General features: G+C 42.9%; 1 protein-coding gene across 13 annotated transcripts in view; it reads left to right on the top strand.

Annotated features, from left to right (window-relative positions):
• Positions 1 to 22,584, top strand: part of tenm4 (teneurin transmembrane protein 4) — a 251,591-nt gene that overhangs the window by 4,142 nt on the left and 224,865 nt on the right. For all 13 annotated transcript variants that reach the window (XM_054794148.1, XM_054794143.1, XM_054794141.1 and 10 more), the window contains exon 2: positions 20,358 to 20,799. The gene's annotated coding sequence lies outside the window, so the exon portion shown is untranslated. The remainder of the gene's footprint in view (positions 1 to 20,357; positions 20,800 to 22,584) is intronic.

The following is a 22,584-nucleotide window of genomic DNA, read 5'->3' as shown; positions in this document are numbered from 1 at the left end:
GTCCACGTGCACCGCCATACAAATAGCACCCCCACTGCCCACCTCCATCCTTGTCTGGCTGCGTCCCCCCGGTGCATTCGCTAACAATGAACGCAGGGAGAGGAAAATAAATCACACACTAGGACGGCGGCTAGAAGACGTGGAAGAACGTCTCCGTGCTTTGGATTTAAAAAAGCGTTTGTTGTTTTCCTCTGCCGTGTGTGCAGTGTGCGCAGTGGGGGGGTGTGTGGGGGGGGTCATGTTAGCATGCAAGATCATTAACTAGCAGACTGCATCCCAAAATTACCTTTTTTTTCCTTTTCAACTTCAGCCAACAAGTTGAGCTTCACTCAAGCAAACTAACAGAGAAGCAACAATTCCCCACTCAAAGCACCTTTGACTTGGCTTCGATTGGAACGAGAGATGCACGTCCTGACCTTTGCCCACCTCATCGCATCACCCGCTCATCAACACGGAAACGCACACAAGTGGTGGCCAGCAACCCAGCCTCCCCCTCCCTCGTGCGGGGTCATCTGGCATGCCGGGGTCATCTCACCCCATCTTTACTGGGGGGAAATAAGCAAAGTACTCACAGGTCCATCATGGACTCAATTAAAACAGCAGATGAAAAACATCAATTCATGAAGGAAGTGGAGTTAAAGGTCTAATGTGCAAAAGGGACTTTTTAATGAAGTTGCAACAGTGATACACTCCTGATAAAAATGTTCAGACCAGTTGAAAAACACCAAGAATGTACATTTTGTACTGTCGGATCAGAAGGAGGTTGTGAGGTTGTAAGTAGAGCTTGAAAATGCAAAAAGAAGAAATGGGAGTGAGACAAAAAAGCAATTTGTTGCAAAGAGGCATCAAAGTGAAATAGGCTGTTCCTCAGATGATCAAAAGTTTAAGACCATAACTAAAAAGAAACCGGAACCCTTCTTTAAAATAGAAATAAAATGTTGCGCTAGCTGCACAGCTTTTGTTAATGAGCTGAATAAAGGGTTTGGGAATGCTTGATGCCAGTGTTTCCAGGAGGCTGTGGGAATGTTGCACCAGGTGGTGAAGATGGCTTCACGGAGGGCATCCACTGTCTGGAACTGACGTCCATTTTTGTAAATTCCCTTGCCATCCATCCCCAAATGTTCTCCATTGGATTTAGATGAGGGGAACATGCACGACGGTCCAACAGAGTGAGCTTATTCCTCTGGAAGAAGTCCTTTGTGAAGTGCAGCGTTGTCCTGTTGAAAAAGCCAGTCATCACACAGACGAGGGCCTTCAGTCATGAGCGACGCCCCCAGCAACATCTCCACATAGCCATCTTCTGTTTGACGCCCCTGCACAACCTGAAGCTCCATTGTTCCATTGATGGCGCCCCCTCCACATCGCAGGTGGGATCCCCTTGTCTTGCCAGTGACGTTGGAAGCCATCAGGACCGTCAAGGTCAGCAAGCTTCCTTGACGACAAGGGCACTGCTTCCCCTTTCTGAGGCGTCGGACGGTTTGCCAGAACCTTTTCGAGGCCGACCGAAAGTCGTCCTCCATGGCTTCACCGAACTCCTCCAACACCTTTTTTTAATCTCTGAAGATTATAGTCTGAAGTCTTTAATCTCAAGTCTTGAGTCAGGCGTGCAAGTCCAAGTCAAGTCTAACCTCAAGACAAGAGTCTGAAGTCTGAATTTTTTTGGGAATAATAAGCTTCCTGCGGGGATTACATGCTCAAGGAGCTGCCTGCAGGTAAAGGCAAGGGCCATGGACGCACATTTTATTTGACAAATTACAAAGATTTTTAAAAAATTGATGTAAAAGTTTCACTTCGAACTCCAATATATAACGTAAACCAAGGTGTAATAATGTCAAGTCTTTGACGATATTGTCAAGTCATCAAAGTTGTGACTGGCGTCCATACCTTGGACGCTAACATTTGGCTTCATTTGGTATTTGACGTTAGCGAGTCCAACTGTGTTTATTTACCGGCAACATTTTGTACCTTCGAAGCTCCCTTCAGAAGACTCGAAGACTTTTGTGTAATTTTAACAATAATGTACAACAGTGTACAATAATGTCACAGCGAGGCTTCGCTACACATCCTAAAATGGAGCTCTGCCGAGGATCCATCAGAAGTTTGACCATTCAGTTTTTCTTCAGTGAGTATGCTAACCTAGCGTGATGTTGCTGATACAATGTAATGTTAGCGCTGTGGCATCACATACTGTAGCTATGCTTGCTAGTGTTGCTAACTTTTGGATGCGATGCATGGCATTGCTCGCATGTGAGCACCCCCCTTTTGAGGCTGAGCCTTATTTGGGAATGAGAGTTGGGGGGAAAAAGCCAAAGAAAAAGAAAAGAAGGCCAGAGTTCATCCGTGGATGCTCCGTATGACGTCATAGTACATACTTCTTAGCTTCAAATAGGTTTGTTTGTCGAGTTCTCCATCCCCTTCATGGCCTTCAGCTGCGTTGCTTTCCTTTCCAAGCAATCTTCAGGTGAGACGCGAAGTAGAACATTTTGTTCAGTACAATCCTCACAGAGATTGTCCGTGCGGTTGCCGTGCAACATTTCAATCAATGGGATCACATGCTCGGCGGCGGGATATAAAGAATCTATTTATATCATCCACGCATGCTGACCCTACTATTGATTGCAGACTGTCGTACACACACTGTACTCTACTGTATACTGGAACAAGGTCAAGCTTCAGTGCCGCTGTTAAGGTTAAACCGGAGTCTTTATGGCTATTATGGCATATTGGCCATTGGATTACTTCTGCCTTGCATGGACTTCCTGTTTGGCCAAAGATTGACACTAACCAGCGCTAATAAGGAAGCAGCCCTTGACCCTGCACGTGTTCCTGAGCCTCATGGTATCATCTTCTAATAGAGATATCAATGGACTAATTGTCTTCATCATCTAATTACGTTCAATTGAGCCCAACAGACATTAGGGACACACCCAAATATCCAGCAGGAGCTGTGAATGGATTGTTTTTAAAGCTGTGATTGAAGCAATGAATGGCAGGAATGTCATTGAGCTTCCTCAAGTGTAGAGATCTAGCATGAGGAGGACAATCGCTAATTACCCGCATGGCTGACTGGTAAAGATCCAGTGGACAATTACTGTCCTCAATGTGGGAACGAGCTGCTAGCTTCGCTTCAATGGCAACACAAGCCGTGCTATTCATCAGCTCTTTATACCCTCAGGGCATTGAACGCATCACAGCTGGGCAGTTCACGTTGTCCTAGAAGCGGGCTTCATCAGTTCATGCTCAGTGACTAGATAGGACAGCCCTATTCTAGTCAACTGATGCAGGCTTCATCAGTTGATGTTCAATGACTAAATAGGACAGCCCTACTCTAGTCAACTGATGCAGGCTTCATCAGTTCATGTTCAGTGACTAGATAGGACAGCCCTACTCTAGTCAACTGATGCAGGCTTCATCAGTTCATGTTCAGTGACTAGATAGGACAGCCCTACTCTAGTAAACTGATGCAGGCTTCATCAGTTCATGTTCAGTCCTCAATGTCCTCAATGTGGGAACGAGCTGCTAGCTTCGCTTCAATGGCAACACAAGCCGTGCTATTCATCAGCTCTTTATACCCTCAGGGCATTGAACGCATCACAGCTGGGCAGTTCACGTTGTCCTAGAAGCGGGCTTCATCAGTTCATGCTCAGTGACTAGATAGGACAGCCCTATTCTAGTCAACTGATGCAGGCTTCATCAGTTCATGTTCAGTGACTAGATAGGACAGCCCTACTCTAGTCAACTGATGCAGGCTTCATCAGTTCATGTTCAGTGACTAGATAGGACAGCCCTACTCTAGTCAACTGATGCAGGCTTCATCAGTTCATGTTCAGTGACTAGATAGGACAGCCCTACTCTAGTCAACTGATGCAGGCTTCATCAGTTCATGCTCAGTGACTAGATAGGACAGCTCTACTCTAGTCAACTGATGCAGGCTTCATCAGTTCATGTTCAATGACTAGATAGGACAGCCCTACTCTAGTCAACTGATGCAGGCTTCATCAGTTCATGTTCAGTGACTAGATAGGACAGCCCTACACTCATCAACTGATGCAGGCTTCATCAGTTCATGCTCCAGGACTAGATAGGATGGACTTGAGCTGGACCAGACTAGAGCTGTCCTATCTAGTCATTGCGCAATGAAGCCCTCTTCCATGCCTCGCGAGCTGTTATGTTCTAAATGTGAAATATTATTTTATAAAATGGCCAAATGACTCCACTTGATGCAAATCATTACCCGGGGCAGACATGCAAGCCAAACATGTCTTCCACCGCTTTAAAGTCAAAAGGCATATGAATATTCATGTTCCGATGTGGGCTAGTACTAATTATTAATTAGCCAGAATGTGTAAAGGCTGGCTCATTAAGGGTGTATAACGAGTACAAGCGGAGGCGTGCGGCGTTCAGGACATCCTTGAAGGATGAATTGATTCATTTGTAGTTGCGTGACTTGTCTTCAGACCAGACAGGAAGCACCTCAAGAAGTGGAATCCTGACGCTTTGGCCTGAATACGGAAGAAAATCAAAGCTGGTCTATAATTTCCTCGGCAAAGTGGAACAGACGGTCAATAAAGTCAAGCGGGAATATCTCTGACTTAACAGAGCGTTTATTGCACAGAGCGGTATCTTTGAGTGGGGGGGTCGGAGCGATAACACGCCACTGGAGAACGGCTTCCGGGTTTGGACAAATCCAATCATCGTCTTCAGCAGCAGTTGCTCATGAAGCTTTTCGTTATTGGGGGGCCGTAGGGCTTAAAAAGGTAAACCTCCCACCCCTTCCTGCCCTTACGTACTGGTACTGCCCAGTCCTGGTACTACCTGGTACTGGTACTGCCTGGTACTGGTACTACTCCAAAGGTGTAAAATTGAGGTTCAACTTCCTCCCCCCATTTGGCAAAGAAGTGGCAGTGTGAAATGCCCTGTGTCATACATTGGCTCACTATTTTCTTAACCGAAGCGGGTGACGTCGACATAAAAAACGAGTAAACGGTCAAGTTCAAGCAAAAAAAGCGTTTCCAACAAATGTTAAATGTTACTAAATGACATTTTCCTCATAATATTAGGAGTTTATTCTCGTAAAGCTGACTTATTTTTCTCGTTGTGTAACAACCTTTTTCTCCTAGTTTTTTTTTTTACCTTATTCTTCTAAAATGACAGCTTTTTTTTCATTTCTGTTGTTTTTTTCCCAACTAATTCAACTTCCTTCCTGTGAATTTTCTCCTCACAATTATGACTTTATTCACTTTAACATTTTGACTTCATTCTTGTAATATTGTAACTTTTTCCAAAATTAAATTTTCCCAAAAATTACAACTGTTTTGTTGTTTTGATTGTTTTTCATTTATTACGACTTTTAAAATATCATCATATTTCTTTAAAATGTCAACTTTGTTGGCAAAATGAAGTTACTCTCATGAAATTACTGCAGATTTGTCCATTTTTTTTTGCTGTTTTTTTTTTTTTTTAGTTTTCTTGGTAAATTATATTTTTAGAATGTGCCGCAGGCCAATAAAAATAGCACCGCGGGCCGCAAATGGCCCCTGGGCTGCACTTTGGACACCCTTGTTGTAGAAGGTTGGCCCACAGGCCAAAGGAGACGCCATTAAGTTTTTAAAATCAGCTACCAGTCAGCGACCACATGTGCAAACAAACGTATGGACGTCATGTGATCATGCTACACAGGCGGCTAGCTAGCCTCCACGCTGCTACGATGCAACGTAAGCCACATGCCAGCTTGCAACTCAAATCTGCTATAAAAAGTAACGACAGGCGGGGTCTTGACACGCCACAAGACTCCCGTTCTGCTTCGCCCAGCCTTTTTTATTTTTTTTATTTTTTTTTACAAGGCAGCAGCTCCGTCATAACTCAGCTTGCTTTATGGGAGGAAGTGCGTGCAGCGGGGAGAGCTTGGTCCACAGACGCTTCTGGCCGATAATAGCCGCTAGCTTTGAGTGCTCGTCTGAGACACATCTGTGCTAAAAGTCCTGATGACGATACGCCGGCCTCGCTCTCCATCCGTGGCGGATGAGGCGGCAAAGATCCAGCTTTTTCCTGCGTGGCTGGAAGATAATCTTGCACATTTTAAGACACGATTGAGAAGAAATCGTGTTTATTGCACGCTGATGCTCGACTTCATTGTTTATAGGATCCAGTGTGTGCACACATCAGTACTTTAAAGGTCTCGTGTTTTCACCACTTTTTAAGAAGTGGTCCACAATAGTGAATTGGAGGTGTGTTAAACACTTTAAAAGTTCTGTGTGTGTGTGTGTGTGTGTGTGTGTGTGTGTGTGTGTGTGTGTGTGTGTGTGTGTGTGTGTGTGTAGCTTTCATGCTAATGAGCTGTGTGTGTGTCTCCAAGAAGCGCTATTGTGTACTTTATGTATTAATAGATGCCATATATCACATGAAACGTAGTAACATTAAGGAACGGGACAGGAGGACACAAACGTTAGCAACAGCAGCATAGTTGTGTGATGCTAAAGTGCTAACATTACGCTCACATTTTAACAGCAACATCATGCTAGGTTAGCCTGGTCGCTAAAAATAAACAAAATGATCCAACTTACAACTCCCACATCTGTAGCTGTCTGACAGTTGGCAGAACTGCAGGTTGCATTTTAAGATGTGTAGTGAAGCCTGTTTTCAATTTATTTTTTAACTAAGTGGTGATAGGGTGAGCTCATTGGTGGCGTCATGTCCCTGGGAAAGTCTGTGGCTAACAAATAGTTGTCAGATCTACAATTGGTATTTCAAGATGTGTAGCAAAGCCTGTTATATGCCATTATTGTTAAAAAAAAAGTATATATATTTCCGATGTCACGTCAAACCGCAATGATGTCACAAGTCTTCAGTTCAGCGAGATTTGAAGCTGTGCAAATGTTACCGCTGAAGTTGTACAATTTGGAATTCAGCCCGAATATTCTGAAATATGCGCCTCTGAAGTCCATCATAGCTATAAATCCCCATCACCAATGAAGTTAGCAACACTAGCATAGCTACCGTATGTGCACTACAGTGCTAACATTGAAACATCATGCTATGTTAGCATGTTCACTGAAGAAAAACTACTACTATGAGCCAACCTACGGCCCCCACGTCTGTAACTGACTGACAGATAGTTGGCAGTGCTCATTTTTAAGATGTGTAGCGAAGCCTGCTTTGAACTTGTCATGAAAATATGAAACTTGGCTAGTTGGTGTTGTCAAACAGGGTGTAGGGATGTAGGATACAGGCTGTAGGACGTAGGATACAGGATGTAGGGACGTAGGATACAGGATGTAGGACGTAGGATACAGGATGTAGGACGTAGGATATTGCTGTTGGAGCATGATTAAAAAGCCACTTTTGCATAACAGGGGACCTTTAACACTTGAAAGCAGCTTCCCTGGCGACATGTTGTTATTATCTTTTGCTCCTGATGTCCACACATGCAATACCGGCCAAAGAGACGACCTCCTGCCCGTTTCGGCAAACATTAAGACAACACGGCGGCGACTGCGTTTTGATGGACACGCGGTCGTTATCCCCGCCGGTGGCCGCTAATCATCTTCCTCCGCAGAGTCACATCTCCGATCCGGCGATGACACTTTCAAGGGCGACGCTCGCCCACCTCCTTGCACCGACGCCACGGGGCGGTAATGACACACGCGGGGCTTTAAAAAGTCATTTCATAGCCGCGGACGCGTAATAAGGAGGTAATAACACTCAAAGGCCTGACACGACGCGTGTTGGCGTGCCGCAACAGGACAATGATGGCGCCACACTTCTTATTTGAAATAATCATGAAGATTGACGTAATGAGATGCTCAAACCGTAAAAGCTCCGTTGTGGGACCGGGCGCTCTGTGGAGACATGCTAACAACGTATTTATGCTTCAGGATTAAACCGCGTCTCAGCTTCGTCTAATGCTGAAGCTGAAATGCTACTAAAATGACCACAAATCTTTTTCCACATAATATTGCAAGTTTATTCTTGGAAAACTTAATTTTTCTCATTTGATGGCAACTTTTTTTTTTAAATCTTAATATTTTGACTTTAGTCTAAAAAATGGCAGCTATTTTATTTCAACTTCCCTCTTGTTAATTTTCTTTTGGTAATATTATGACTTTAGTCCCATAATATTTTGACTTTATTCTTTCTTTATTTTTGTAACTTTGTCCCCAAGCTAATTTTTATTCTTGTTTTGTTTGTTTCTCATAAAAACCGAAGAATCCCTTTTTTGTTCCGATTGCTTGAGTTCTTCGCTGCCTCGGTCATGTTTCCCGTTACTGGTTTTCCTACGGTGTCTCTTTGTTGCTTGCTACCCTGTTGTGCGCCGTCTACCTCGGTTTTTTGATCGGCACCTTTTTTCTGCGCTGGAGAAAAGACTTCCATTTTTGCACTCGAACTGTGTGGAGTGGTTCTGCCTTTGGGGTCGTGACCTGTGAAAAGCGTAAGAGATACCGATCCGACGCCGATACTTTGTGCAAATTCAGCTCATGTGCCTGGAAAATTTTAAAAAGAAGCAATTTTTGTGTCCTAACAAATAATCCAAGACATTTAAATTAATGAATTTAGCAATTATTCATTTCAATACATTTCTAATAATGATTTATTTCATTTAATGATCTAGTTTACAATATAGCCACGCTGATATACAACAGACAAAACAGGGGTCAAAATCACATCAAATATGTGAAAATGGTATTTGAAATAATACAAGAGGAAATAATAAAATATTTTTATAATAATAAATGACTAGTTGTTAAAAACTACTTTAAGAATGACAACTTTATTCCCAATTGACACATTGCTCTGTTTCGGATCAGTCATCATTTCAAAAGACAAACCTCAAATGACTGCAGTATCAAAAGCACTGATATCCATCCACACATCGCTGCTGGATGGCATGTGTGGAAAAAGTTTGGACGCCCCTACTCTGAAGTCCTTTAAGCGCCAGCCTTTATTTTCAGGTGTGTAAGCGAAGCCTTTACCGAGGGGTGGGCTCAGGGAGGGACGTTTTTCTTTCATGAAATCACGAAAAGACGCACCTGAAGAGCGAGGCTCTTCTGTCCAAAGCGGGGCAAAGAAGCGAGGGAGGCAGTAGATTTGGAAGTAAACACATATTCCTCTTAGAACAACATTTCTAAAGTGACTTTGTGTCATGGTGGACCTTTGACGTACGCATTTTAAAAGCTTGTTTCATGTCTCATCCAACCGTGAGTGCATGAAGACAGGAGTAAAGGTTTCCTTCCCAAAGTACACGCCCCCTCACCTCCATCCTCGCCATTAGTGCCGCCAGGGGGGACAGAGCGGCGGTTTCAGAAAGGAGATTACGTCTTGTTGCCACGTCTCCAAGACTCTTCCTCCATCACCTTTTCTGCGCCGCAACAGTCTGGCTCGGCGGCGCAAGGACGCCAAATTGGAGCTCGGCGAGGTGCGAAATGCGCCTTCGGTATCAACAGTCCTTTTCATCTCCCATCAGCTCGCCAGGATCATGGTTGTGTCAGAATCAGTAAATTCATGACAAAAGAACCTGGAAAAAGGCAGCCGGCAATCTGTGATGGTATTTTGGGAGGTTTGAGAATGTTGAGCGCCAATCACTGAAGGCCAGTCAAGTGCTTTTATGCGTCCTGCTTAGCATTCAAGTATTTCCTGACTGATACCAACAATAAACAAAGTGCTTCTTCAAGACTACAAGCTGCGCTAAATCGCAATCACTTCCACAAGGAAGCTTGATTTCATCCAAATGGTAATTCTATGCAAGTATTCCAGGGTCACATGAAGTACACAGGTCGTGTTTTTATGTGAGTTTGCGTACTTCTGTGTACATATAACAAGGAAAAAAACAACACATGCAGAGTTAATCCTGTAGACGCGCATGAAGGCGTTTGTTTACTTGAGGTTTTTGGTTGTGGGGATTATGCAAATGAGGTAATGATGTGTCTTACGAGTCATTTGCATATTTCATATAGAAGCATTAATACAATTGTCCCACATGCAGATGTCATGGGGACTAATCACGCCCAGGGCAGACTGGACTTGTTAGGATGCAAACACAGGAAGTTAGCGTGCTTCACTTAGGTTGAGGTGATGCCAAAAAAGAACCCTTTTTTTTTTTCTTTTGGCAAAAAAAACTGAAACAGAACTAAGTCTGTGTGGGCAACTTGGCGATGGAGGCAAGGAAAAACTACCACAATTCAGTGTTGACACTTTGGTAACATAGGCAAGGAAAAACTCCCTCAAAGGATTAATCATCAAAAATAAAAAAAATAAAAAAAACATGAGTTGAGTTTGCGCCTCGTCGACAGAGGCAAAGAAAAAAAAGTCATTCTAAGGAAGGTCAGACTCCGTGTAGGCACTTTGACATCAGAGGCAAAGAAAAAACGTCCTCAGGAATAAACCTCAAACAAACTGTGACTATGTCGGCACTTTGGTAACAGAGGCAAGGAAAAAAATCCCTCTTATGGGATAATTCTTGAACACGAGAGAGAGGAAAAACTCAAGGAACAAACGTCAAACCAAACTTGAGAGTCCGTGTAGGCTCTTTGTCGACAGAGGCAAGGAAAAAAATCAATCTAAAGAATGAACGTCAAACAGAACAGAGGGTTGATGTTGGCACTTTGGTGACAGAGGCAAAGAAAAACTCCCTTTAAAGAATAAACCTCAAACAAAACTGAGACTCAGTGTTAGCACTTTGGTAACAGAGGCAAAGAAAAACTCCCTTTAAGGAATCTCTAACAAAACTATGTAGTCCATGTAGACACTTTGGCGACAGAGGCGAGTGAAAAACAATCAATCTAAGACACAAATCTCAACCACAGCCGAGACTGAGTCAATAGACACTTTGGCAACAGAGATGTTGAAAATGAAGGAGCCTCGGAGGAAGTAACCTCAAACAAAGCAAAGGGTCGATGTGGGCACAGGGAAGAACTGCCTTTAGGGAATAAACATCGAACAAAAAGAAGAGTTTATGGAAGCACTTTGGCGACAGAGACAAGTAAAAACTCCCTCTAAGAAATAAACGTCAAACAAAACCGTGAGTCCATGTTGGCACAATGGTAACAGAGGCAAGGAAAAAACTCCCTTTAAGGAAATAATGTCAAACATAACAGAGGCATCTATGTCGGCACTTTGGTAACAGAGGCAAGGAAAAACTGCCTTTAGGGCAGTGCTTCTCAAATAGTGGGGTGGGCCCCCCTGGGGGGAACACGGTGACCTGTCCCCCAGTGGGGGCATGACCACTGATTTAGTGAATAAACATCAAACCAAGCAAAGTGTTGAAGGGTTGTCACTTTGGCGACAGAGGCATGGAAAAACTCCCTCAATGGAAGACATCTTGAACTGCACGGAGACTCTGTGTGGGGGATTTGGTGACAGAGGCAAGGAAAGCCTCCCTTTAGGAGCATGTGAGTCAGTGTGCTGTTACGCTAAAGGTTGCGTTGCGTGGTTGGCGTGTCAGCGTAAAGGCGAGCAAAGCACGCTTGTGTTTTAACCATGAACTCTGCAGATGAACTCATAAAAAGCAAAACCAAGCATCGCCCAATTAGGAGTTTTATGGGGCGAATCATTGGAGTCGCAGCACTGAGCCTTGTCTTGTCACAAAAGCAAACACTTATATGTGTGTGTGTGTGTGTGTGTGTGTGTGTGTGCGTGTGTGCAACCCAGACCATTCTTCAAGAAAACCAAACAAAAGCGCTCATTGGTCGCATGGATATCAATCCGACTGCAGAGTTGACCTTAAAAAGCTACAAGGAGGCCATGTTTGTAGTCCAAAGTCACATATATATGGAGTAACACACAAACTTTCAACTGATTATAGTCTGGATCAGATCCAGATCCAACCAGGTTTCAATGTGTACATGTGGACAATGGAAAAAGTAGTTCAAACACATTTTTCTGGACAAAATATGTCCCAGAAGTCAACCAAAAGTGACGTTAGCCACTGCGGCAACACCCACAGAAGGCCACTAGGTGACACCTTCCTCTTCCCTCACCCTTGCATGTGTGCAAAGGCTAATTCATTTTATTCATTTCAGCTTGCTTTCTCAGTGGTTTAAGATTGTATGACAGTCATAATCAAGTTAAATTGGTACTTCAAATGAATTTGCTTTTCATTATTTGCAAACAGCAAAAAAAAGCCAGTAATTGAAACGGCCATGAGGGTCTATTTTGTTTTCATGTGACCTTTGTTTCCATATCCCAGTGATGGCTGCCCTTGTAAGAGTGAATATACTGTATAGAAATAGAAATGTGGCTGCGCGTTGGCCTGGTGGTTAGCATGTTGCCCACACAGTCAGGAGATGTGGAAGATCTGGATTTCAATCTCCGTTGGCACCTCTGTGTGGAGTTTGCATGTTCTCCCCGTGTGTGCGTGGGTTTTTCTCTGGGCACGCCGGCTTCCTCCCTGATCCCAAAAACATGCATGATAGGTTAATTGGAGACTCTAAATTGTCCGTAGGTATGAATGTGAGTGTGAATGGTTGTTGTTCTATGCAGTGTGTGCCCTGCTGCTGGCTGGCGACCAGTCCAGGGTGTGGAATAGGCTCCAGCATACCCCCGTGACCCTAAAGAGGACAAGTGGCATAGACAAGTGGAATATAAATGTATAATTCCCTGATGATAATATTACATGTATTTGATACTCTTAGGAATGGAATATTTTCCAGTCTGTTTTAGGTGACTATGGCAACATGTTTGTGCTTATCTACCACAGGGTGGAAAATATTCCATTCCTAACAATAATTATATTCTTTTAAGAAACTGATGGATAACTTGCTGTGAAATCATCAGTTAAGAAGATACTGAAGTATTTATTGTTGATTGCAAAATATGGTTGGAATAGCTTGTTGCATGATCAGATATTAATAATATTATTATTACTATATGTTAAGGGTGCACGATAATTATTGAGCCAATATGAGGTAATCATGACGTCATACCGATAAATCCGAGAACATTAAAAATAGCTCAGATACCCGATAATTTAAAAAAAAAGTTGCAATGAGGGAGGATTACTCGTACGGTGTAGGTGAGCAAATCAAGCACTCCTTTTTTCTCCTGCCTGTGACGCTAAGGGCCTGCTATAACTTCCCCTGAGCTCACTTGTAAACAAACATTCACTTTCCGAGGAAGACGTTTTGCATGCTAGTTGTACCAAATGCAATGAGGGGAAAAAAAAAACCCATCAAGCACACAAAAAACCTTATCATCCACCTAAAACGCCACCACCGCAGCGTTTGAAAAGTGCAAAAGGTTGGCCAGAGACTTCTGTGGCGTCACACCGGCTGCTTGGAGTGTGTGTCCGAATACAGTGCACCTTGCTGGGCCACTCCGGGTGGCTCCTCCTGCTCTATACTCTGGTTCTCCTGATAGTAGTGATGTGGTAGTAGTAATGTCGTGATATTTGATTAGGACAAATCAACAGGTACAGTTGGTCAAACCCTAATTTGTTCCAGTCCTTCGCACCTCCAGTGCACAAACTACACTTAAATCTACATTTTAAAAAAGTACATCTAAAAAAGTTAGCGGTTATCATTATGATATCAGTGTTGAGAAGCACAAAGTTATTGGTTTGAAAAAAAAAGATATTGCATACGTCGATATCATGCGTCCGTACTATATATCGTTCTGTCAAAAATGAAAGAACATTTATTTTTAGTGTTTCATTTCGGTGACATTTAATTTATAATTTACTTATAATAATTTAGCAAGAAAGATGAAGTGATTTTTATTTTTTTTACGCACATTATTCCCAGGCTTTGGTGGGCCACATCTGGCCGCCGGGGCCTTGAGTTTGACACATGTGCTCTAACACAAACCCAACAGGAGGCCACCCAACCAGACGCCTCCCTCGCTCACGGTGCAACCAAAAATAACACAATCAGCACCACACGGAACACGTAATGTCACCGCACCACACGAACAATGTGGGTATCAAATTAAAACACACACTAATTTTAATGCAAAACAATGCTATTTTATATTCATTTAGAAGCCGCAAGGCATGCTGGGTAGCTTCATTTGGGGGGAGTGTGCTGGTGGGCTTTTCCAGGCTTCCTTGGGAGAGGTACAAACAATGTAACCACAGTGAGTGTACTAGTGCTTCCACAGCACAGGTGACTTTTGTCAGGTGTGTGTTGTTGTGTGTAGCCTAGCACACGACGAGGGGACGTTTCGCTGAGAACCGGTGCACTCCCATCTGGAGCGCCAATGAGGTGAAGGCGTGCACAGCTGTGATGCGAGTGCTTTGGCTGATGATGATCGCTCCTTGTTCCACTCCTTTATTTCATTTTATTCCCGCGCCGCCGTTTCATTTCCTCGCTGCAGGCGTTATTGTGCCGTGCGGCTTTTTTATTAGCAGAGCTCTCAAACAATATTCTTCACGGGGCGATTGCTCCTTCTGTCAACACTTTGTGAGGGTAAAGTTGCTTGTGTCAAAGTTACGAGAACACTTACTGCCTTCTGCGGCGGCAGAGCATCACAACACCGCACCAAATACAAATACAGTCATCCGCAAAGTAAGATTACTTATTTGTAAATGCAATATTTTGGTAGTTAGAGCATAGAAACATTTTTCGAGCCCTCTCGACATGAAATAACACCCCCATAATCACCTTTACACTCCTATTACCCAAAATAGTAAATGGAATAAGAGAAAATAAAGCATATTAGACATACAGTAGAAAACCTGTTTGCAACCTTCTAAATATGTTTTTTCAACATTATTAGAGCCTTCTACAGTAGATGTGGAATAACACCCCTATAGTCACCATTACACTCTTATTACTTACTTATTACTAATATATTAGACATAACAGAAAATAAGACATAAGACATAGAAAACCTGTCTATCACCTTTTTTAAATACAGTTTTTTACATTATTAGAGCCTTCTAGACATGAAATAACACCCCTATAGTCAGTGTTAAACTCCTATTACCTAATATAGTAGACACAGTAAGGGAAAACAAGACAGAAAACCTGTTTACAACCTTCTAAATGTGTTTTTGAGCCCTCTAGACATGAAATAACACCCCCATAATTACCGTTACACCCCTATTACCTAATATAGTAGACAAAAGAGAAAATAAGACATATTAGACTGAGAAAACCTGTTTACGACCTTTTAAATACGTTTTTTAACATTATTAGAGCCCTCTAGTAACCTTACGCTCCTACTACACAATATAATAAACCTAATAAGAGAAAATAAGACAGACTTAGAAAACCTGTTTGCAACCTTCTAAATATGTTTTTGAAACATTATTAGAGCCCTCTAGACATGGAATTACACCCCTATAGACACCACTATCTGTATCGTTATTTGTTTGTGTTCACGCACGTATCTGTACTCGAAGTGGGCGGGGTATAAACCGGAGGTGGGTGTGGTCTATGTGAAAATGGGTGGGGCTTACATTTAAGTCTGAAATTGACCTGGATTGATCAGTTTCTATAAATATTGTTGATTCTTCAGCTATATGTGTTACTGTGTATGTGTGTAAGTGATATTTAAGACTTTATTGTTTATTAGTTGTTAATGATCTGTGTGAAGCTGGTGATTCATGCAAACATCCATTGATGGCAAAGAGGGAAACAATCCGTCAGCCTTGTTCACTGTATTTTTCTCAAATGCACCGCATTCTGTACTACAAGCAAAGTGTTCCACCTTTATATCACCAGCCAAATTATCAGCAAGCGGGCGAAAAAAAAACCTGGCAGTGACTGACGCACGAGCCGTATACAGCTGTCTTGTGAAATGCAGCGCGTACGTTAGGAAACAAGTTTACAATTGCAACGTGCATACTGCAACGTATTGACAGGGGTGTAATATTTTACCACGCTTATGTACATAATGTAGCATGATAGCCATACAGGCAGAATGTTTGATGCAGCTGTGCGGGTGTACCTAATGCTGTGGCCAGTCAATGCATGTTACTGGTACTGTTTCCTCTCATCACGATTACGGATAGTGACGAGATGTACTCGTTTCATGCTCGTCTTCGGCAAAAATGCGTTATCCGTAACAGATACTTGTTTATAACGAGTATCCGGCTCATCCCGACTTATTACCCAATATACAGTATTAGACATAATAACAGAAAATAAGACATAGACAACAACCTGTTTACAACCTACTAAACATGTTTTTTAACATGATTAGCGCCCTCTAGACATGAAATAACACCCCCATAGTCACATTTACACCCTTATTACTCAATTTAGTAAACATAATAAGAAAAAATAAGACACATTAGACATAGAAAACCTGTTTCTGATCTTCTAAATATGTTTTTTTAGAGCCATTAGAGCCCTCTAGACATGGAATAACACCCCTATAGTCACCTTTACACTCATGTTACTCTATATAGTAGAAATAATAAGAGAAAATAAGACATATTAGACATAGAAAGCCTGTTTGTGACCTTCTAAATATGTTTTTGAAACATTATTAGGGCCCTCTAGACATGGAATAATACAACTATAGTCACCTTTACACTCCTATTACTCTATATACTGTAGTAGACATAATAAGAGAAAATAAGACATATGAGACATAGAAAACCTAAAAAGAGTAAGTAAGAGTGTGTATGAGCGTGCGCATAGGGGTGTGTTTGTGCGTAGGAGTGTTTATGTGCGTGTGTGTGGGTGCGTAGGAGTGTGTATGTGCGTGCGTGTGTGTATTTTTATTTATTTATTTATTTTAGTTATTTATTTTGGGGGGGGGGGGGCATACAGGGGTTTGCTCCGTGGGGTCAGGTGCTGGGCGATACATCTCTGCCGCCCGTGCCTCCGCCGGGTGGGTGGAGGGTGTGCCTCCTGCATCCCTTGGCGGGGCGGCCCTGTGTCGGGGGTCGGGCGGGGGTTGGCCCGGGGCGGGCCGGGCTCCGCTCCCTGGGGGTGGGGGTGGCGGTGGGCGGGAGTTGGCGCTTCCGGCGCGGGCGGGCTTCTTTCCGGCTGTGGAGGCGTCTCTGGGCCTGCCGGTTTGTGGCCCCCGGTACCCGTCTGCCTTTGTGGGGTGTGATCTCTCGCTGGTCTCAGGGGTTGGCAGTCCTCCGGCCCGCTGGCGCCCTGTCCTTGGCTGGGATTACCTCTCTTCGGCCCCTTACTGGTCTTCCCGGGGGGGGGGGCTCTCTGGGCTGGCTCTTGGGGCACTGATCTTTGTGCTGCCTGCCCCTATGGGCCTGGTGGCCTTCTGGCGGCCGGGGCCCGGCCTTGCTATTTGGGGCGGGGCTCTCTGGGAGGTGGAAGGCGGCCCCTTTCCTTTCATGCACTCTCAGTGACAATCACACGCCCACACATTCCTGCACCTCTATATATATATGAAGTCTTCCTTACATACAGAGATACCTGTACATATGCACACTCACAGTACATACGTACTTCCCCACATTACTCACTGAGTTAACCAGGGTGTTATTATGTTGTTGGTTTTATTACAGCGACGGTGATTTCAGCAGTATGACTATATATATATATATATATGTGTGTATGTGCAGTGTGTATGTGTATATATATATATATATATGTGTATATATATGTATATATATGTATATATATATGTATGTATGTATGTATATATGTGTGTATATGTATTTTTTTTTTTTTTACAGTGATGTGCATTACAGTAACTTTGATTCTATTCACTATCATGGATAATCATTTCATTACTACAGTTATGTGTGACTGTTTCAATGCGGTATTATCATGGTGATCACTATCATAATTCATCATTTCATGACTGCTATTGTGTGCGACTGTTTCATTGCAGTATTGTCATTGTGATCACTGTCATAGTTCATCATTTCATGACTGCTATTATGTCTGATTGTCATTGACAGCTTTGTCATTGTGGTTGTTGATATTGATTTGTCCTTTATCCTTGTTCGTCTTTATAGTTGTCACGGACATTTATTTGCTGATGTCGTTCTGTATGTTTCTGTTGTTCTGTCACAATTGTTGTTGTTGCTGCTGTTGTCCTTGTCTCTTGTCTCTCTTTTTTTTGTTTTTGTCCCCCCCCCCCCCCCCCCCCCCCCCCCCCCCCCCCCCCCCCCCCCCCCCCCCGTTTCCTTTTCTCTTCTTCTCTGTCCCCACCTGCTCTGGTCCGGTCGCTCCAAATTTGCTTTATAACAAGCATCAAGGTCGAATAAATTTTGTATGACAGGGGAAGTGTATATCACACTTCTCTCTGGCAGAGTAAATCTGTTGAGCACTTGACGGCATTTAGGTATACAATTCTATCTGCTTTAAAGGCTGGACAGGACAGGGGTAAAAAAAAAAAAAAAAAAAAAAAAAAAAAAAAAAAGAGACATAGAAAACCTGTAAACGATAAGGAAATGCTAATACTAGTCCAGGGTGTACCCCGCCTCTCCGCGCAGTCAGCTGGGATAGGCTCCAGCATACCTCCGCGACCCTCGTGAGGATAAGCGGCATAGAAAGTTGATGATAATAATGAAATGTATCAGGAGGTGATTACACATAAACATGGTTTCACCGTCACAGGTGGCCCTCAAAGGGGAACCATAACTGCGCTGTGGCCCACATATTTCAATATTTCCCTCAATTCAGCTCTTGAGGGTGATACAGTATCTACTGTATATCGGCAGCGTGAAAGTTGTGTGTGTGGTAGTCGTAGCGGTTGTAACCTACCCCCTCCCATTGCGCCAAACCTGCCACCAGGAGCCTAAATGCATCATCTCCAATTCAAGCCTGCGGTGGTGGGGGCCGTATGCATTTTTCCATGTGAAAGCGTGTTTTAACTTCTCACTGCTTTTCTTCTTTTCACAACCCGCTTGGCACTGACACTCGAAGTCCCAGCCCAGATTAGCTTCCTGGCACACAATGCAGCGAATTAGAGGCCACACATGACCCCCACCCTGCCCCCACCTCCATCAAACACACTTCCAGGGCCAGGAACTCTTGACCAGCTCAAAGTGGGAACGGGAGATAAGTCTGTGCGGTGGCAGCAGATTTAGAGCGAGGACAAAAAGACGGAGTGACACAGATGGTGATTTAGCTTCACCTATCGAACTCCACATGTCAAAGGTTCCAACTTTTAGGTCCAGACGTGCTTTCGGGCACTCGTACGTGCTCATCCTTTGAGTCAGCAGTCAGCCGACCCACTGGACACTTCATTAGGTACACCGGCACGCGCTGATCCGCTCCAAGAACCCTCTTGACTGTACAAAGATAATCAACTTTATATACATCCCACTCCGTTTGTCTTTGTGTACACAGTACACACAAGTGGAGTAGTATTGCAGTACCTGGAAAATATTCTTCAAAAGTCATCATTTTCTTTTGTTTAATGATGTCGGAATTTACTAACCATCGAGCACGAGTTACCTGCTTTTCCCGATGACAAAGATCATCCAAAAGATGTCTGGTGGGATGCATGGTAGTGGTTGTCCGCTACCATGTTCAACTACACGTTTATTGTTGTAGTTTGCATGGAACTATAAGGTACTACATGTATGTATAATAATAAGCATAATATGTATAGTATAGAGCCTGTGGAACTATAATATATTACAACCTATGAAGTCCAGCACACTTAAAGTTGTACAAATACAACAAGTATGATTTTTTTCATAATTTATATTTCTATATTTGTCAAATCAAGACTTCAGTAAAAGCATAAAAAATACAATGCCTTAAATAAAAGCATTTAAAATAGTACAAATAAAAACGATACGATTTAAATAAAAACATGTTTCAAAATCAAATGAAAATGACTGGAAGCGTTTTTAAAAAGCAAAAAAGACTTAAAGAAAAGCATTTTAAAAACATTTACATTAAAATGACTTACATAAACGCATTAAAAGTAAAATAAAAATAATAATCACTGAAATAAAAGCATTAAAAAATGTAAAAGGAAAATGAAAATGACTTAAATAAATGCATTAAAAAAACACAAAAATGCCTTAAATAAAAACATTTTAAAAAGTAAAAAGACATTTAGGCATTTTTTTAAAAAGTACCTAAAAATAAAAATGACTGCAATAAAAGCATTGTTAAAATTAAAAAAAAGACATTTAATAAAAAATAAATCAAAATGACTTGAATAAAAGTGGACTGGAAATGTGGGTGCCAGGATGAGACCATGAGAGAACCCCTGTATTAGTGTATGTCAGCTTATTTATTGATTTTGACGTATCATATCATGTCAAATATTATACATTCAAAATGGGATTCATTCATACATAAAAATACTATTTCAAACATACTGTAATTCCAAATCATTACAATTGAAAACATTGTATCATGAAATGTGTATTTATACTGTATAATATCAATAGAAACGTAGTTAAAATAAAGATACAAAATGACTGCATGATTTAGTACAAACAATTGAATTCATAATTCTTTTGCGCGTGTTTGTAGGATGATGGAGTGTCGGGGAGAGAGAGAGAGAGAGCGAGAGGGGGAGAGAGGGTCTTGCAGGGAGGACATCCTCGCACGGAAGGGGGCGTCCACGCACACGCATCCGTGCAGAGCATCGTGTCACTCCCCTGCATGCACATCGCCTGCCTGCCGTGACACCTTTTTTCCTGGCGGAGAAGGTGGGAAGGAAGAACTTGACGTATTTGCATGTTGGATGTGACGTGCTCGCTGCTTGAGCACCTTTTTGGAGCCGGGGGCGCGCACAGACGGAAGAAGGGAGGACGATTTGCCTTCTTTCTTTTTTTGTGAAATCGGGGAAATACACGCACGCAGCATCCACAGGCGAGACCAAGTGAGGGGCTTGTTATTTTTCTCACGTTTCGTGTGGACCTGCCGAACCTTCCGGTGCACTGGACGGACCTGCTGCATTGTCTCCACCATGGTAAGTCAAGCATTTCCATGCTCTCTCTCTCTTTCTCTCTCGCTCTCTCTCTGTGCGCGATGCATCGTGCATGAGCCGCCTCGGTGCAGATGTTTGCTCCAGAACGTTCGGTACCGTGCACGGCGTCGCTCGTGTACCTGCACCACCCTCGTCGTTCGTACAGAAATGACGGCTAAGACTCGTGTATGTGCTGAACATGTGACCCTATGAATGCTGTTATTTAAAAAAAGACATTTATTGGGTTTACTGGAGGTGAATGGATGGGGAAAAAACACAAGTTGCACAAATTCTACTGGTGTCAGTACACATTTTGGCGGTGTGATGGTGCTGTGTGCACAAAAAAGTCAGATTTCAATTTCTGAAGTATCCACGTGTCTCCAAAAGCAAGGAAAGTCATGTTATGAAATCATATTGGATGCCATTCAACACATTTTGGATGTTGAGAAGTTCCCAAACAGTTTGAGAGCAGAGGAGTAAAGCAAAAAAAAAAAAAAATGTGAGTGAGTTGGACCCCCGGGAGCCATTGTTGGTGGAGGTGGGGCAGGTGGGGGGCTGCAGCAGAAGCAGTAGCAGTAGCTAAGACCGCCATGTCTGATTGGTCCGCTTGGAGCATCCGAGAACTCACACTGGACTCGCTTGCACGTTTTCATTGACGGACGACCTCGCAGCTTCTCATTTACGTCCATGAAAGGCAAGAATCCAGACTTCTCGTACGGGACGAACGCCAACAGCGCCACCGTCCCGTGACAAAACGCGTCCCATTCCACTGAAAAAGATTTTACAGCCGAGTATTTCACAAAAACACGCAGCCAACGACTGTTATGAGACAGCTTTAGCGCCTGCATCTTTTCCACAAGGAAGCTCACAGTGTCCTTGATGTCTCACTCATTCAAACTCTCATGGCTTGTTTAGCAGCCAGGTGTCCACCTGCAGGCGTCACAGTTGGTGGAAACAGCTTTTATTATCAGCTTGCGCTCAACATAGTCTATAGACCGATACTTGTTCAAGGTATTCTCGTATTTTCAACTATTTTGAATAATTGTCAGAGGTGGAACAATGCTTTATTAAACGTGCGTTAGCCTTGATGCTGGAATGGAGACAGTCAAAAAGTGATTTTAGTAAACTCTACTGCTAGCTTTAATGCTAGTGAGCTGTGTTTGTCCGTGTTGTCTCCGACAGCGCTTTAGTATTTTATTTATTTGTGTACTTGGTCCCCGTTTGACACATACACTGTAACGCCAACGTAATAAAAAAAAAAACGCTATATATCACAAACAATGTGCTAACATGAAGAAGTGGGACAGGAGGACACAAATGTTAGCAACACTAGCACAGTTATGTCATGCTAAAGTGCTATCATTACATGTTTTAACATCATACGCTGAACTGATCAAACTTGCAGCGTACCACGTCTGTAGCTGATGAAAGGATAGTTACCAGAGCTCCATTTTAGGACATGTAGCGAAGCCTGCTTGATGGCATTGTATGCTTTTATTGTTAGATACGTCTCTAGTGTTGCACAAAACATCAGAGGACGTCACACAAAACAGGTCATATCATTTTTTCAAAATTGTACGCCTCCAAAGTATATGATCGCTACAAATTCCCATCACGAATGAAGTGAACCATTAGCAACACTAGCATAGCTATGTGATGCTACAGTGCTAACATATTTTTTTTTTTAACCATCATGCTAGGTCAGCCTATGTGCTGAACTGATCAAACTGACAGCTCTGATGTCTGTAGCTGACTGATGGATAGTGGTAGAGCTCCATTTTAGGACAT

Source organism: Dunckerocampus dactyliophorus, chromosome 12 (assembly GCF_027744805.1).
Source record: "Dunckerocampus dactyliophorus isolate RoL2022-P2 chromosome 12, RoL_Ddac_1.1, whole genome shotgun sequence".
Lineage (NCBI taxonomy): Eukaryota > Metazoa > Chordata > Actinopteri > Syngnathiformes > Syngnathidae > Dunckerocampus > Dunckerocampus dactyliophorus.
Note: the sequence above shows the minus strand (reverse complement) of the source record. Positions and strands in the feature narration are given on the sequence as shown.